The sequence below is a fragment of the Perognathus longimembris genome, chromosome 1 (genome assembly GCF_023159225.1).
Source record: "Perognathus longimembris pacificus isolate PPM17 chromosome 1, ASM2315922v1, whole genome shotgun sequence".
Lineage (NCBI taxonomy): Eukaryota > Metazoa > Chordata > Mammalia > Rodentia > Heteromyidae > Perognathus > Perognathus longimembris.
The window spans coordinates 109023945-109038941 of NC_063161.1; positions in this window are offsets into that span (position 1 = coordinate 109023945).

Consider the following 14997-nt stretch of genomic DNA (forward strand, 5'->3'; position numbering starts at 1 on the left):
TGGAAAGGAGACAAAAATATGATCTAAAATTGAACACTAAAACGTGTAATATATGTGTATACATGCATATGTGTATATATGTGCATATATGTATATAATTATTCCTCTTGGGCATAATAGGCATTCTCTCAAGTCAGCTACTCACTGTCATGCTCTGAAAAAGGAGCAGTGAGAGAATGGCTTTCTTCACCAAGGCTAGCATCCCAAGTTGGGTGGTTGTTGCCTCACTAATCTCTGTCCTGAGGCTAAAACTTGCAGATTGTGTGGGCTTTATCTGCAGCTAGAGGTGGCGATGCATCAGCAGGACCATCTGTTTTATATTGCAGTTCTCTCCCTCAATTAAGAAGCCAAACTACTCACCACTTTCCATCTCTCTGGATAGTTTTTATATTTTTCTTCTTTCCTACCACCTTCTAGTTCCCTTCTTTCTCAGGATCCATTATGTTCTCTGACACTAGATTCTTCTCATCCATCCATTTAGCTCCTTTAAAAGCTGTCACTCCACACCTAACAGGGCAACCAAATTTCTGACAGAGAGGCTTGTGGTTTCCAAAGGTACTTGGTGGACAGAATTGACAGGTTTTGATAGGATGGAGAGGAGGAAGGGAAAATAAAAGGTCAAAGAAACTGAGTAACTTTTTATTTTGGCAACTGAATAGTACCATTCATTAGAGCATGAAATAAGGAGTATTGGCCAAGTGGCAAGAAAACATTTTCATTTGGTTCATGATACATTTGGGGCCTTGAGAGCATCCAAGACATATTCAAAAGGAAGTTAGCGGGCTGGGGATATAGCCTAGTGGCAAGAGTGCCTGCCTCGGATACACGAGGCCCTAGGTTCGATTCCCCAGCACCACATATACAGAAAACGGCCAGAAGCGGCGCTGTGGCTCAAGTGGCAGAGTGCTAGCCTTGAGCGGGAAGAAGCCAGGGACAGTGCTCAGGCCCTGAGTCCAAGGCCCAGGACTGGCCAAAAAAAAAAAAAAAAAAAAAAAAAGGAAGTTAGGAATATAGGAGAGAGCTTTGGATTGTGATATTGATTTGGAAGTCATTGGTTTACCAAAGGCAGCTGTAGCTGACTGCAGATGAAAAGGCATAGGGAGAATATAGAAAGTGAGAAGAAAAATGCATTTTTTTTGTCTTTTCTCTTTCAATAGTGGGGATTGAACCCAAGATATCACACTTGTGAGGCAAGTGAGGCAATGAATTACACCCCAACCCTATGATTGCTTCTTAAAGGTAACCCCTGAAAGTCTCTAGACAATCCCCTCATAATGTATTTTTTTCTATAACTCTGTCAAAAGCCTATTACACTTAAAACAGAGTTGACAGGTTAGAATGGGGAGTCAAAATTTAGGACCAAGATGTACTGATTTAAGCTTAATTTTATTTTATCTGAACACAATGTTAGTAAGAGCTATTGCTTCATAACATTGATGTACTAAAAGAGACACTGTGTATAAGGTAAAATACCCATAACAGAACTCAGAACACTGGAAATTTTCAGTAAATGTGACCATTCTTTTCAATTAAATATGTCTGAGGATATGCTAAGAATCCTGAGTTACAATTCTAGTTTATGACAAAATGTGACTAAATGAAAGCAACTGTCCTCTTTGCAGATGTACATTCCTGTTATAATGAGTCCTGTATTTATATCAACTTATTTTGGTTCACAGTTTATTTCTCTTACATAGCAAAAGTTATCACCTTTAACTGGGACCCAACAACACCCTATACTTAAGGTGTAAGTATCATGCCTCTGAGTAAAGCTGGAGAATAGTGTCTCGAAACTTTCTAACTGAATGTTTTGGGTTTTGCTGTTAAGTTAAATGGAGAAGTTTCTGCTTAGTTTCTAATTCCAGGCATCCAGAAATTCTGACATTTCTGTGTGTATCTCCATCTTAAAATGCTAAGATTAAAGTAACCACAAAGATGGGGATTTCCTGTTTTTCTAACTGTTTATAGAGTCACATTCCTTCACTTAATTTAAAATATTCTTTTGGAAAAAAGACTTGGCAAGAAGCCTAAGTAAACTTCCTGATCCCTATTCTACTTTCTGTACCCACTTAGAAAGTAGTACAGATTCCAAACATCCATTAAAAAAATGTAAGTCATTTTAATCAGGTTGACTTGGGTTCAACAATGAGCTTTACTTGGAAGCCCCAATGCCCAGCTTTCCCTTAAAAACACATCTTCCTTCTTGGGATGGTTCTATAGTTCTTTGGCATGCTACTCTGCTGTACCCATTTGTTTGCCTGGCAAATGAATTAAACTTTATTTAATGTTTGTTAATTGGCATCAAGAGCAGAGACTGAACTCTTGATAATATGTAACAGCCACTTAATTTTGTCCAACTTAATAACCCTAACCTTGTAGTGAGAATTTCATTTGCGGTTCAGGTTCAGATTAAATGGTAAGACTTTGTATAAAGACCTAAGCAAGTAGTAGAAGCACAAGAAATGACAGCCATGATGATATTTATTGTGCAAATTAGGCAGGTCAATAGAATGAAGCAAGCCAGAAAACATTCCTCAGGAGAAAGAAAAAGAGAGAGAGACTACTATCGACAGAATAAGAAGAAAATGTCTGGCTTCTATATCTACCTCTGTAGAAATTTTTATACTTCTTTAAGGAACCTTGAATACCAGAGTCACTTGGGGTGTTGTCATGGAACACAAGGCTCTAAGAAACTTTCATTAGATTGAAAAAGAACAAAAAGTTCACTAAAACTTCTAGCTAAAATCAAGCAAAAACTGGACTCTCCTTAAGACGTTCTTTCAAAAGGCTCATGTCAATATACTGATTCAACAGTATACAGAAGCTTGATCTGGGGCTGGGACTTCTAGGCAATATGTTCAGGATGAGTGACCCAGCTCCAGGTTAGGGAAAAAAGACAGAACAGCACCCAGGGGCAAAGAATGGATCCTGTTATCCTAGAGGAATAGAGAATGGACTCAGGTTGGAAAGAGGAAAAGAGAAACAAATCAGGTAATTGGGACTACAGGGACAGCCAGTTTTGTTTGTTTCCATATCTTTGATGACAGACCCTTCTATTATGATTGAAAAAAAATAGCCTTACTCAGAAAAGGTACTGGCCTTCCCAGGCTGATTAATTCAACTCTCTTCTGACTTTGAAATTTTAGTATAGGTTTCAAAATGAAACCAGTGAATTCATCTAAGCAGAAGTGTTTTGCAGAGTTCCTACCTTATCATTTCCTAGTTCCCAGATCTGTGGTTTCTTAAACTGGTTTCCACAAGTTTTCTGCATTTCTATGAGTCAATCAAATAGAAAGGATTATCTTTCCAATAATCCCTTTCCTGCTTAAATTAGAGGTGGTCATGGAGTCACTCAGCCATGCAATACTGAATTACTACATCGTTTAGATGAAAGGAAGTTTCTAAAACCAGAGGGATAAAAAGCAATGCTATGAACTGCCCTGGCCCTGGGAAAACTGAATTTTAGCTGCATTCCTCCCCTTAAGTCTTCATTTTTAGGGTGCTAAAAAATTTTAGAAATAAGATTTCATAGCCTTCCTTGCCAGGTAATTTTCAGTTAGATTTTTGTCAAAAGGTCCATCTTCAAAAAAGAGAAGAAGGGAAGAAAAGAGAATTGTTTTCCCTTCCCATAATTTGCCTGCAGATCTGGAATAGCAGTAGGCAACCATTAGGCTCTGAAAGTCTGAGCAATGAGTAGCACCAGTGGGAATCAGGGCTCCCAAGTCTTTGGAGCTTCAATAAGAGTGCAGATTCTCAGCTTCTTGGAACATAACAGCAATGGCTGTTTAATATCCCCGAAGGCCCTTGGCAGCCTCAGCAATGGAGGCCTTGTGATGCCAGGCTCTATTGACCTCCTTGAATTTTGTTACCTATGTTTGAACTGTCCGAGTAATTTTGCTTTTCTGTTTGGACATCTACTAATAAAGGGGTTTAATACTAAACTTTCAATACAAATAGCAACACTAGTAGAATAAGCCAGGTACAATACACTTGGGTAGCCCTGTTTTTAAACCTTCCTCCATGATGTATTTGCAACATTATCTTGGGCAAGTAATTCTCAGTTCCCTCCCTAGGAATATTATGTATGCTGGCTCATGCTTCTTGTATTCCTAGCTACTCAGGAGGCCGAGATCTGAGAATCGTGGTTTGAAGCCAGCACAAGCAAAAAAGTCTGTAAGATTCTACTCTCCAATTAACTACCAAGAAAGCACAAGTGGAGTTGTGGCTAAAGTGCTAGAGTAGCTAGCTTGAGCAAAAAAGCTCAAAGACAGAACCCAGGTCTTGAGCTCAAGCCTCAGGACTGACCATATGTGTGTGTGTGTGTGTGTGTGTGTGTGTGTGTGTGTGTGAAATGATGTACCTTATGTACACCTTAGAATATAATGTTTGAAAAGGGCCTGACACTTGCCAGAGCTTGGTGTGAGTGTATGACATAGAACTCAGAGTTTTTCACTTCAGTAAAGTTTACCCTAAGAATTAGGATACAACAGAAATGGATTCTGTAAGAACATCAGATACAAAAAGGAGAATTAAGTAGCAGCTGAGATACACATTAAACAAAATTCCCAGAAAAGCTACTTTTCAGAAGAAAAATATGATGTGAAAGTTTTAAAAAAATTCTTTGTGATAAGCTAATTTAAAACAAATTATAATGACAAACTTATAGTGAGAAAAATGATGGCTCTATATAAGCATGGGAATCACACATTTTTAGAAGAGAAACTGAAGGCTGATCCTATGGCAGATATTTTCATAATTCATTTGGGAGTGTAATAGGTTATTATTGCTGTATCTATATGGAAATTTCATATTTCCTACCATTTAACATGAGCCATAGGACATGTCAAGAAAGAAAACACATCTTTTCACAAGTAGCCTCTGTAATCCCTTCAGAGGATGTGAACTCTGAAGCATTTGAAATGAATACAAAGGAGAAAAAATAAAAATGAATAAGAGATCAGACTATTAGCATCATGGAGAGAAAAGGAAAAGCTAAGCCCAGAGAGACTTGTTCCTAAGTTACACATAGAGTTGAAAATCTATATATAGGAGGAATACTCTCCCACCCCCCTCCCCCCAAAATAAAGGGAAGGAAGGAAGGAAGGGAGGAGGGAGAGAGGCAGGGAGGGAGGGGGGAGGGAGGGGGGAGGGAGGCAGGGAGGGAGGGGAAGGGGGGAAGAAGGAAAGAGAAAGAGGAAGAAAGAAAGAAGGCAGGAAGGGAGGAAAGAAAAAGGAAGGAAGCAAGCAAGCAAGAAAGCAAGGAAGGAAGGAAGCAAGGAAGGAAGGATGCTGTCAATTACCCTAGGGTAGCCTTGGCCAACTTCTTTTACCTCTAAGGATTCATACATACAGCCAGGTCAGCTTACCACTACTAGTAAGGGAGCTTCAAGTAAAAATATGACACCCTTGGAGTTCAACCATTGTCTTTCAATTTGTTACTAAATAAAAAGAGACTGGCTTTCATGTATCTTATCCAGTAGATTTTCATTAAAACTTTGTCATGACCACAGATTATCAAAAAGGCCTACTTTTGAAGAATATGCACAACTGAAGAATTTCTGTTTTCTTCTGTCCTATGAAGGGACAGTGATTGGCCTAGAAAGCACAAACACATCTCTTGAAATATGTTCTTTCCAGCTTTTCCAAAATAGCTACTAGTAGCATTCAAAGGTGCTAAAACATGGAGTTCAAAATATATCTGAAAAATATTTCATTCTCCCTTGAGAGAAAAAGTTGTAAAATGTGATCTAAATTCCCAGGAGGTATAGCAGAACAATTTAAAATAAATGTTTAATTTTATACAAATGATTACTAAGGATTATCACAGAACTACTACTTTTGAATATCCTGAAACTAAGCATGACAATAGGGAATGAATGAGGAGGTACAGGTTTGTCATTTAACATATGAAGTTTTATGAGCGGCTGTTTTGGTGTTTTAATCATTAGTGTTTAAAATCTAAAGCTTTATTGAAATAAAACTGACTGTATACACAATTTGCCATGTAAGGTATACAGATAATACACCTTTATTATACAATAATACTCTACTGTGTATGTATCACATTTTATTATCTGTTGATAGGTTGATTCTACAACTTGGCTATTGTGAATAGTGCCTCAATAAATGTGAATGTTTGCAGGCATTTCTATTGTATACTGACTTACATTCCTTTGGGTATGATATCCAGAACTGGTATAGAAAAATCATATGGTAGTTCTTTTAGTTTTTTTTTTTTTTTGAGAAATAGCAATACTACTTCCTATAATGGCTGAACTGATTTATTCAAATTCCTACCAACAATGGCAGGAGTTCCAATGTCCCCATATCTTCTTCAGCATTTCATTTTTATTTTAGTTAAGATTAGCATAATTAATTGTACAAAGACATTTCACTGTGATATATGTCCATATGTGCATGCAGTGATGTACTATTGTTATGCCCAAGTCACGAGAAGACCACCGAGAGCCAGACGTTCCGAAATGCAAAAGCAAGGCTTTATTCAAGCGGGCCGCGGCTCGGGCCTTCGTCCTACACTCCAACGCAGGGGAGGTTAGGAGGAAGCCCTGAGCTGCGATTTCACAGAGCTTATAAAGGCAAAAAACAAAGTTATAGCAATCAGGTGTTCAAGCAAGATTAGGACAAGGTACAAATCTGATTGGCTCAGGGTCAAGGCATTCTGGGGGCGGTTAGTTAAGCATTCCCAGGTGGTTAGAGTTCTTGACCGTCTGGGCCCTAATAAGCTTGTCCTGGGTTTGCTCACAGGGCCTGCTTATCTCAGGTTTGCGTGGTAAAGTGGGGCCTGAATTCAAAATGGCTTTAGTCTGGCTCTTCATTTTCCCCCTTTTCTCTTTGGCACTTTGGGAGCCAATCATGGCTCCCTTCTGTCCATTTCAATGGCTTGCATGTCTAGGGGATGATATAGAGATAAGGCATGGGCCAATAGGGCCCAAAGTAGTAACCAAAGACAACTCTGGTCCCTTGGTTTTAAAGGGGGGCTGATGGGTGAAGATCATCCATCTTCTGTAGCTTCTTCAGGCTGACTGAGGGGTGTTGACCTTACCTAGCCAGGAACCTATAACCTTAGTCTACTTTACCAAGGGACTGCAGAATTACTTCAAACTGGAAATTAACTTTCAGCTATACAGACTTCTTTTTGAGCTACAGCAGTGTAGCCTTTTACCATTAGCTGTATAGGGTTTAGGGTCCAAATGTCAGCAACAAAAAAATACATAGAATGGTAAACTTCTCAGCTGTGCTCTCAGGGTTGGGTGGCTATATCCATATTCCTGAGCAAGCCCAAAACTACCAATGCCTTCTTACTTGCATGGGAATTTACAGGACTCCTGCTCATTCAGGTTTGGGTTCAAGTGATCTGGCACATCCCAGTTGCCTGTGGCCAGATCACATAAGTCTACTACTAAGTCTGGCCACCAGGTTCCTAAGAGGGCTTCCTTAGTTGCTAAAATAAGAGGGTCACCCCACTTGAGTGAGCTGCCAAAATAGCATCAATATTAGCTAGGGTAGCAAGGAAAGAAGGCAAAAAGAAAATTATAACAATATTCAGTCTAACTTTCTTTTCTTGAGGCAAAGACGAAGCGGCTGAGTCGGGTGCTTGGAGATCGCCCATGTTCCACCACAGTAGTCTTCGTCCAGGGCAAAGGGGTCAGCTGGCCTGGCATGGGAGCAATGGACCCAAGTGGCAATGCCGTCTACCTTGAGGGCAGGGGGGAAGTAGTCAGTAGCACCACGTAGGGTCCCTTCCACCGTGGTTCTAAGGATTTGGGGTTATGCCTCCGGACAAACACCCAGTCCCCTGGTCTGAATAAATGGGGGGTAGGGACAGAAGCGGAATCCTATAATGCCTTAAGTTGGGGCCACATACTCTTGTGCGCGAGCTGCAAATAATCAAGTTTACACAAAAATTCAGTATCATCCAAATCAGCAAGCAATTCAGTCTGAAGGCTAGGGATAATGGGTGGGGGGTACCCGTACATTATTTCAAAAGGAGTAAAGCCAAGCTGATAGGGAGAATTTCTTACTCTAAGCAGAGCAAAAGGAAGGAGTGACACCCAGTCTGTGCCAGTCTCTAAGGCCAATTTAGTTAAGGTCTCTTTTAGAGTTCGATTCATTCTCTCTACCTGTCCTGAACTCTGGGGTCTATAAGCACAATGCAATTTCCAATCCGTCCCCAGTGCAGCGGCTATTCCCTGACTTACTTTTGAGACGAAGGCCAGTCCGTTGTCCGACCGGCCAGGTATGGGAAGCCATACCTGGGTAGGATTTCTTCCAGGATCTTCTTAGCCACTATATTCGTGGTCTCATGCTTTGTTGGATAAGCTTCAACCCATCCTGAAAAGGTGTCTACAAAAACTAGCAAATATTTGTATCCAAATTTTTTCAGGTTTAATTTCTGTGAAATCTACTTCCCAATACACATCTGGCCTATCCCCACGGAGGCGAGCTCCTTTAGTAATTGGTTGATTGGGGGCGTTGGTGAGCTGACAAGCCTTACAATTTTTAACAATATCTTCAATAAGTTGATCTCCTTGTCTAATTTTCACTTTGGAGTATCGGAGCAAGTCCTGCATTCTTCGGGTTCCCATGTGAGAAGCTCGGTGGATTCTCTTAAGGATCCCCTTACTCAGCCCTTGTGGCAGGATAAGTTTCCCTTCACAAGTTTTCCACCAGTCATTGTTTCCTTCTCTGTCCAGGGTTTTGTGGGTCATGGGAATTTTCTTTATCCACTCCAAGTCTTCTTGGGAATACTGGGGCACAGGAGGCAAAGCTTGTGGCCCTGGGTCTACTAGAGTCAATACGTCTGCTCTGGGCTGGAGGGCTGCTTCCTTGGCTGCCTGGTTGGCCAGATTATTCCCTCTAGTCACTGAATCAACTCCCTTTTGATGACCCAGACAGTGCATAATGGCAATTTTTGCTGGTTCCCATAGGGCCCGAATGAGGCTTAAAATCTCCTGCTTGTTTTTAATGGCCTTTCCTTCGGCTGTCAGTAGCCCCCTCTCTTGGTATTCATGTCAAGTAGGCCTAAGACAGGGGCTTCCAGAAGGCTTTTCATGATTGCCTCAAAGGCTTTTTTCATCTGCTCAGTCCAATGAAATTCTGGGAGGTTTTCGGTGGCTTCATATAGAGGCTTGGCCATCTCAACGAACCCAGGTATCCACAGCCGGCAAAAGCCTGCTGTTCCCAGGAACTCTCTGACTTGTCGCACAGGGATTTTTAGCACAGTCTCTTTACGTGCATCTGACAGCCAATGCTTGCCTTGCCCTCTTTTAATATGAAGCCCAGATAGGTGACTTCAGGTTTACAAATTTGTGCCTTTTAACATTCTAGTTTGTAAAAGCTTTTTTCTAACTGGCTGGGGAACTGATTTCTGATGACCTAAAAAAAATTACCTTTGCAGGCCTTTAACAGATCTCAATAAGGACACAAGCTCATGTCTACAAGCTTTCTTTCCTGAACAGATGTATCAGCTTAAAATTCTCACTGCCAGTCAGGGCTTTGAGTAGATGCAGGGGGTTGGGATTTTAAACTATCCTCCCATTTGACAAACTTACCCTCTACTTACTACCCTCTACCACAGATGACTGGCAAGTTCCTGCCCAGTAGACAGACATGGGCATTAGAAAGGCATGCTTACAAACTATTCTTCTAGGACCTCCCGGCTCTGATTAACTTTTGAAAGGCCAAACAGGAGTGACTCTAGGATCTGACAACATCTCTGCCATCCAAGCAGTGGCTTACTGCTTCTGGATGCTCCATCACTTTTGTCCCAGGAGGAGTGACTTTTCACTGGACTTGGACTCAGGGCCTGAGTACTGTCTCACAGCTTTCCAGCTAAAGACTAGCACCCTACCACTTTGAGCCTCAAAGCGACTCATGACTCTGTTCCCAGCACTTCTGGCCAACTAGAGATGAAGACTCTCACAGGGACCTTTCTCTGCCCGGGCTGGCTTCGAACTACAGATTTCAGATCAATGAGTCTTATAAGAGGCCACTTTACGCCAATTAAAAGCCACAAGGTGGTCCACACAGAAGTAGTTTTTAAGCATGCTCTTACCTGGAACTTATGAAGGGCCAATGTTGCATCTTGACAAACTTGTAGGAATCACCTGTGCTTCTCTGTGGACCTGCTGGAAACTTACAAAAATCCTACAAAGAAACTGGAATGGCAATTAAACATTTTGGTAGCCATAATTTGCAATAATCATTTAGGACAATTTTACTTCCAAATTTCTTATCTAGAAATATATTCTTGATTTCCAAAGCCTTTTTACTAACCTCTTCTTTAACACTAACACTTTGGCTTTTATCTGCATTGGAAAAACTCAAGCTTACAGGCATTCTGAAACCAGGTGCCGCCCTTTGCCTCCGGGCTGCTTGTTTTAAAAGAGCCTTTTTTTTTTTTTTTTTTTCTTCAGTCCCAGTTACCGCATGGCATGAAGACTTCTGAACTCAAATGACCATTTTTCCTTAATGCAAGAATTACAATTAAAAAATTAGAAATACTTATCCATTTAGCTTTCCAATAAATTAGTGAGAAACATTAGCCTATTTTTCCATTTCTTCCTACATACAGAAAGTTAATGAGAGTTTACTTCTATCCCCATTAGTTTAATATATATCCTTTAAAATCCAAATTACAAAAATAGCACAGGAATCAAATCACATCAGATAAATAAACTTTTTAACCATTTAAAAAACTTTCCCAATTCTTAGTACCTCTCAGGGGGCAGTTTTAGAAATTCCAGTCAAATCATTCATTTTTACCACCAGGTTTCCAAAGTTCACCTGAAAACAAAAGAGACAAAAGAAAGGCTTCCATTGGCCTGTCCTACCGAATGGCCTATCTCCATCCTACTCCTCAGAGTTTGATGAACTGTCTTGGTACCGGCTTGTCCTCTTCCGCCATGAATGGATGCCCCCTTATGGGTGTCCCACCACGTGGATTCCCTCCAGGGCCTGTGCCACCATGTGTGCTGGCTAAGCTGCACCTTTGCCAGATCACCCCTCACTCCTGTGGATAGGCACACAAGCCCATCCCAGGTTTTTTCCTGTCCTTTCCTATTGGTCTTTTGACTGAGAAACCCAAGCAGTTTGTTTGTTTTTTTTTAACAGTGATAAACCTTTACATCCAAATTTCTGACACTTAGCTCTGATTTTTTTTTTTTTTTTGGCCAGTCCTGGGCCTTGAACTCAGGGCCTGAGCACTGTTCCCTGGCTTCTTCCCGCTCAAGGCTAGCACTCTGCCACTTGAGCCACAGCGCCGCTTCTGGCCCTTTTCTGTATATGTGGTGCTGGGGAATCGAACCTAGGGCCTCGTGTATCCGAGGCAGGCACTCTTGCCACTAGGCTATATCCCCAGCCCTGATTTTTTTAATTAAACATTTTTTTACTATAGTTACTCTTTAAAACAATGCAATAATCCTTTAAAGCATTTGGTAATGCCCAAACTTGATGACCATTTGAATTTAAACTCACTCAATTTTACATCATACTAACAGTCTTGAACATGTTCACACTCACACATGCACACACACATGCATATTCAAAAGATCTTAAAGCGCGCAAAATAAACATCGGCCATACATTTTCCAGTGGCAAGAGGTATTTTTGTCAATCTTACTCCTGCAACACGTAAATTTTAAGACAAAACCTTTAACAAATGATTTTAGCATTCTCCAGCCTCATTTTCCAGGGCTTGATAGTCTTAGTAAAACATTTTAGCACACCAAATAATTTTCTGCTTAAGAAGGTGGCTGGGTGGGGGTCCCCCAGAGTTCTTTTTGCGCACACTCACACTGATTGTGAGCTGTCGCCTGTACATCTTATGCAGGTTTGACACAGAAGAGACTGTCAGAATCACAAACAACACAGATGACAGCGCTGCGCGGTGAGGTCACTCCCCACTGCCTGCGGGTGGCTTGGGCTGGCCCTGCGTCCGCCCCTGTCGGTGGCTGCGGGTCAGGACTCAGGGCTGATGCGTCCATGTCCTGGGCTGCCAGTGCTGGCAAGTTGACTGGGCGGGACCCTCCGGAGCAGAGGGCACAGCTGAAACATTTTCCTCAGCATCCTCCTCTTGTAGAGTTAACTGGGGTGGGGAGTATGGAGGGGGAAACATTTCCTCATCCGCGCTTCCTCCCTGGAGGACAGGTGGGTACAATTTCTTCTCTTCCTTCTTGGTTTTTCTCGTCTGGATGGCCTGAACGAGGGGTGTAGATTAGGTGTTGCAAAGTCCTGATCTTACCTATGTCAAAGCTCCCCTCGGATGGCCAATTAGTTCCCTTAAAGGTGGGCCATTTTGACTTGCACAGGGTGATCCACTTTTCCTTCTTAAGGAACACGCCTTGGTTCTGAGTTATCTCCTTAACCTCCCTCCAGTGAGCTAGGATCAAGTCTAGGGGGCTAGATGGAGGTTCCCAAGATAGAACGTTACCCATAGCTCTGATCAGATGTTCAGTCCAAAAGGCTACAAAAACAAAACAATTAATACAAAAGGAGGAAAACACACAGGCCTGAGAAAAAGAAAAGCTATGAGTTGGAGCTCTCCCAAGTTGGCCCACAACCTCCTGCGAGGGTGCAGAAGGAGTGGACCCAAGTTCAAGGCGGGGTTCCAGGGGTCCCCCTTCAAGGGTGGAGAGTCTGGGGCATTCCCCAGTCGCTCCAGGATTGCCATGCAAGTGCGTCTGCTTTGACGACCCCTTCAAGAAATACGAGTCAGAACAGCCGTCCTCAAAAAGGAAGCAAAGTAGACAAACAGACAAATGACAGGACAAGACAAATGAACAGCACTGTTTTCTTACTTTCGGAATCTTGGGTCTTAGGGGTCTCTAGGGCTATCCCGGATGAAACCCCAACTGTTATGCCCAAGTCACGAGAAGACCACCGAGAGCCAGACGTTCCGAAATGCAAAAGCAAGGCTTTATTCAAACAGGCCGCAGCTCAGGCCTCGTCCTACACTCCGATGCAGCGGAGGTTAGGAGGAAGCCCTGAGCTGTGATTTCACAGAGCTTATAAAGGCAAAAAACAAAGTTACAGCAATCAGGTGTTCAAGGCAAGATTAGGACACGGGTACAAATCTGATTGGCTCAGGGCTTGAGGCATTCCAGGGGCGGTTAGAATTAAGTATTCCCAGGCAGTTAGAGTTCTTGACCGTCTGGGCCCTAATAAGCTTGTCCTGGGTTTGCTCACAGGGCCTGCTTATCTCAGGTTTGCATGGTAAAGTGGGGCCTGACTTCAAAATGGCTTTAGTCTGGCTCTTCACTATAATCAAATTCACCCCGTCTATATTACTTTCATAACTACCCCCTTCTAACAATTTCCAGTGGATCTCACAATGCTGTTTTCAAACACATACATAGACAATGTACTTGGATAATATTCACCCTCTATCACACTCTCCTTCCCCTTTACTCCTCCCCTGGTGTCAGGCTCAGTTCGCCTCCCCTGGCGCGGGGACTAAGGCTCAGCTATGCTTCTAACAGCTCCCTTTCTCACCCTCTCCCCTGGTCACCCGGCCGGCACGTAAGGCCAGGGTGGAGCGGGGGAGTCAGCACAGACCACACGTGCACGCGGCCGAATGAGAACGCTTTGCCCACCTCCTTACCAGTAAAGAAAGCCAGGCATACGCGGACCTCGGAGAAGCTTCAAGAGCAATCTGATTTATTAAGGCGGGGGCAAGGACTAATGATAGGAAGAGAAAAGAGAAGGCGATTGGCCAGGACGCTGATAGGCTGCGAGCTTGTCATTATGACCCCCTCATGAGCTAACGTCACTCGAAAGCGCCACGCCAGGGAGAGACTGGGGGCACATGGGCTGGCGAGAAAGTTGAGGGCTGTTTGCAAAGCCGGTTCTTCTGGTTCCGGACCCAGAGAATTGTGGCCTGCTTCTGCATTCCCCAGGGCTGGGGGAAGGGCGGCGTCTCGGGAGCGCTCTCCAATGCCCATCCCCCGTCAAGTCCAAAGGCTGGATCCCAACACCCTGGCTCCTCACTAAACAGTCCTCCCTCTATAATCTTATCATGTTGTTGTTATTAAACTCTAGGTTCTTCCCAAGAGTGAAAGCAGGCAGTATTTGACTTACTGAGCTTACCTCAGTCCTTTGTCAAATGAATAGCTGCCAAGAGTTTCTCCCATTCTCCAGGCTGATTCTTCATTCTGGTAACTTGTCTGGTAATTACTTTGCTAGGCAGATGCTTTTTAATCAGTTGCAATTCCATCAGTCACTTCTTAACTCTATTTCCACTTTTGAAAGTCCTACTCAGAAAGTCATTGTCTATGCCTGTGTCTTCAGACATATTGTCTATGCCTCTGTTTTCCCTATGTAGTAGTTTAAATGTTTCAGGTCTTGGCCCCAGGTTTTTGATCCATTTTGTGTTGATTTTTGTACAGGAGAGAAGGATCTAGTTTCAATCTTACACATGTAGCAATCCAGTTTTCTTAGCACCATTTATTGAATAGACTATCTTTCTCCATTGTATGATTTTGGCATCTTAGTGGAAAGTTGCTCAGAATTAGTTTGTCTATTCAAGGCCTTTTGTGATTCCACATTATTTTAGCAATTTTTTTATTGCTATAAAGAATATCATTGGAATTTTGGTGGGGATTACATTGATAGCTTTCAGTAGAATAGACATCTTAACAACATTTGTAAATATAGGAGGTCTTTTCATCTTTGTCTTCAGTTCATTTCTTCAGAGTTTCATAGTTTTCATTGCAGAGGTTTTTCATTTCCTTGGTTAAGCATATCCCTAAGTATTTAATTTAATGAAGCTATTATGAATAGAATTGTTTTATACTGATTTCTTCTTCTTCTTCCTCTTCTCTTCCTCTTCTCCTTCTCTTTCTTCTTCTCTTTCTCCTTCTTCTTCCTCTCCTCCTCCTCCTCTTCTTTTTCTTCACCACTGTCTTCTTCTTTTTAGCAGTTTCATTATTGCTATTTAGAAAAGCTACCTCTTTTTGGAGTCTGGGGGGACTTGAACTC